Here is a 3,705-nt window from a genome sequence, read left to right as displayed (position 1 = left end):
CACTGATATCACTCCAGTGTTGTGTCTATTGCTGCATAGTGCTGGCACAGCATCAGGACTCCTTCCAAGCCCCCAGGAGCCAGCAGGCTGGGGGTGGGCAAGTGATGGGGAGGGGACATCGCCGGGGCAGCTGACCTAAACCAACCAAAGGGATATTCCATAACACCTGATGTCACACTCAGCAATAAAAGGGGGGGCTCTCGTGGGGAAGGGGGCTGTTCCTCCTGAACAACCACTGTGCGTCTGAGGCCCTGCTTTCCAGGACATGGCCGAACACCGCTCGCTGATGGGAAGTAGAGAATAATTTTTCCTCTCTCTGTGCTTCCGCGCGGACTGATTGCTTCTTTTGTCTCTGTTTTTTTCCTCCCATTCCCTTTCCCTTTAATTAAACCTTTCTTATCTCAAACCTCAAGTTCTCTGTGTTGTATTTTCTCCCCCTTCCTCTGTGAGGAGAGGGGGAGTGAGAGAGCGGTTGTGGTGGAGCTCGGCTGCCCACCTGAGTAAAACCACCACATGTACAAATACATTCAGTGGATCAAAAATCTTGTAACAATGGGATTTTCAATTTATCAGTCAAACATCCAATGGATGGAAAATTGAAGCTAAGAGATTAGTGATACAAATAAGTCACACTTTAATGAGAAGGATGTCTGATTATGGGAACAATTTACCAATTATTTGATGGATGGTTCATCATTGATTATTTTTAATCAATACTAAATGCTTTTCTGAGGACAATGTTCTTGATCTCTTTCCCTAAATAGGTGATTATGGCCTTAACCTAAAAAATTGCATTTGTATTTATTTGCTCAGAAAAAAAAAAAAAATGTAATCCTGCTACTGTCTAACTTGGGTTTGCAAGTTAGAAAACAAAGCAGGCCCTATGTCCCTGCAGATGAGATACTGGGTTTTTAATTTTTCTGCTTATAAGCAGAAAAAAAAAATCTGCCTTTTTAGCTTATATTACATGCCCAGTGAACAAGGGATTTCCCTCTGTTTTGAGGTGAGAAAATGAAGCAGTGTCATTTACAAGAACTAGGTTAAGCATCAGTCTTCTTGACATAAAATCAAACTGAATATATGCTGAATCATTTGGAAATTAGATCCAATTACCTTAAATCAGTCATTCCAGACTAACAGAGCAATAAAAGGCACCACATTTGTTGATGTATTTGACTCTGACGTTTCATTCATGTCAAAACGTGTATGCACTATACTTCTAGCTTAATTCACATTGCACTCTGCCCTCCCAAATGCTGTGCTCAGAACAGATCATAAAAGGGCTGTCACTAATCCAACTATCAGAAGACTTTCCAATCTAAATGAGAAAATTACTTCTGAATTTTGCATTGACAGAGCATTAAAAAATGTTATGTATCTGGGGAGTGTGACTGTCACCAATGTCAGTAGTCTGGTCTGCTTTTTGACTGAGGGTTCTCAATACCCAGATGTTGCCCAAACAATGAAAGAAAAATGACCACTGAAAGGGAAAGGATGAAGTTCTTTTACAGCCCTAATCCTGAAATATATAGAGAGGTAAAATAAATGAATAATGCTTAGCTGCTGTTTTCTCACAGTGTACGTTACCCCTGAAATCAAGAATGCAGAGCCTGTTCAAACATAGTCAAATTGAGATTCAGCAACTGGTGTTCCTGGAGAGGAACAGTCCCTGCATAAAGCTGCCTAGGTGAGTTTTTCAGGACTGGTGGCCCCCCGTGCTTTAGCACTGATGGTGTTTTACATGAGATGAAAATACAAGATGAAAGTCCATACTTAATTCCTGGTCTGATTTCTCGGAACAGATTTAGGACTTAAAAATTTCAAATGAGAAATGCAGATCTACACTGAATACCCGGCCACATCTTTCTTCAACATCATATCTTTTTCTTTGTATTAATATCTTGTCATCATGCAGATTACTAAGATGGCATTTTCAAAGGGAGGCTTGAATAATTGTGTTGCAAGCATTTCCCTGGACTGATTATGCACTTGCGTGCTTGAGAAAACATTTACATTGGAACTTTTCAGAGTAGAGCTGATTCGCGTGTAAAATCTTCTGGGAGCCAAGTTTGGGCATGCGTTTTTCCTGATCCCATCTCGTTGGGAAGAGAGAGGTAGCATCGATAAGTGGGAAAAAAAAAGAAAAAAAAAAAAAAAAAAAAAACAGGAAGAAAAACTGAACAAAAGAGAAATCAAACCTCTCGGCCCAGAACTGTGTTACTGGGTCTCAAATGTAGTAACACAACCTAGGGTTGTGAGCCATAACTTTGTCCTTGATGAATCTGAAATGAAGCGAAGGAGAAAACTCAGTGAACCAGAATTTGGAAATTTACAAAAGCACCTGAAGACGGCAAAGAGCATAGTCATCACATTTTAAGGCACCACTCCTTCAGACTTTTTTTTTTTTTTTTTTTTTTTTTTTTCCCGAAGGGTATCCCGACTGCTGCTGGGCAGCTCCCTCCGGGCAGCAGTGCTGAGTTTATCCGTAACGCTGGGTGCACCCGGGCAGCCGCGCTCCGCTGCCTGAGCGCCCCGCACAGCACCAGGGACACCTCTCCCCCCTCAGGGCCAGCCGGGCGAGGGGCTACGAGGCCATGGCTGAAACAAGCCGCCCCTCCGCCCGCCACTCCTCGCCCCGGAGCGCGGCGGGGCTGGGCGCCGCCCGCCCTCCCCGGCTCCTGAGGGGACCGAGCCCGCGTCCGTGAGCGCCTCGCCCCGCGCCCCAGCCGCCGTCCTTCCCGTGTGTGCTGCTCGTAGTGCTTTGACTGATTTGGTGTTTTTTTCTTTCTTTTTTTTTTGTTTTTTGTTTTTTTTTTTTTTTTTTTTTTTTACACTGATTGGATGTTTTTCACTGATTTAATGCTTTTATCGGTTTAATGTTTTTTATTGCTGTGATGTTTTTATTGCTTGATGGAGAACAAGTCCTACGAGGAGCGGCTGAGGGAGCTGGGCTTGTTCAGCCTGGAGAAGAGGAGGCTCAGGGGCGACCTTATCGCTCTCTATAGGTACCTCAAGGGAGGCTGTAGCGAGGTGGGGGTTGGTCTGTTCTCCCACGTGCCTGGTGACAGGACGAGGGGGAATGGGCTTAAGTTGAGCCAGGGGAGTTTTAGGTTAGATGTTAGGAAGAACTTCTTCACTGAAAGGGTTGTGAGGCACTGGAACAGGCTGCCCAGGGAAGTGGTGGAGTCACCATCCCTGGAAGTCTTCAAAAGACGTTTAGATGTAGAGCTTAGGGATATGGTTTAGCGGGGACTGTTAGCGTTAGGTAGAGTTTGGACTCGATGATCTTGAGGTCACTTCCAACCTAGATGATTCTGTGATTCTGTTTTTAACGCTTTTAACGCCAAGACTCCCGCAGTTCCGCCTCCACCCCCGCCTGGGACAGCGACGGGACAGGCACTCCCCCGTCAGACGCCGGCGCGCGCCGCGCGTTGCCGGCATAACGGCCTCAACGGCCCCAACGGCCGCAACGGCCGCAACGGCCCGGCGCCGCCCGGCAGCCTCCACCCCGCCCCGCGGGGAGGGGGTGGGTGCCGCGTGCCCCGCCCCCCCCATGAGCCCGCCCCGTGGCTCCGCGTCCCGGCCACCCCCCCCGGCGCGGCGCGGGTCGGGCCGGAGCGGGAGCGGGAGCGGGGCGGGCGTGGCGGTGTCGCCGCTCTTTTTTGAGCCTCGGCCTCCCCCGTAGCGCAGCGGGCGCGCGGGGCC

The sequence above is a fragment of the Aythya fuligula genome, chromosome Z (genome assembly GCF_009819795.1).
Source record: "Aythya fuligula isolate bAytFul2 chromosome Z, bAytFul2.pri, whole genome shotgun sequence".
NCBI lineage: Eukaryota > Metazoa > Chordata > Aves > Anseriformes > Anatidae > Aythya > Aythya fuligula.
This window is presented reverse-complemented; position numbering follows the sequence as displayed.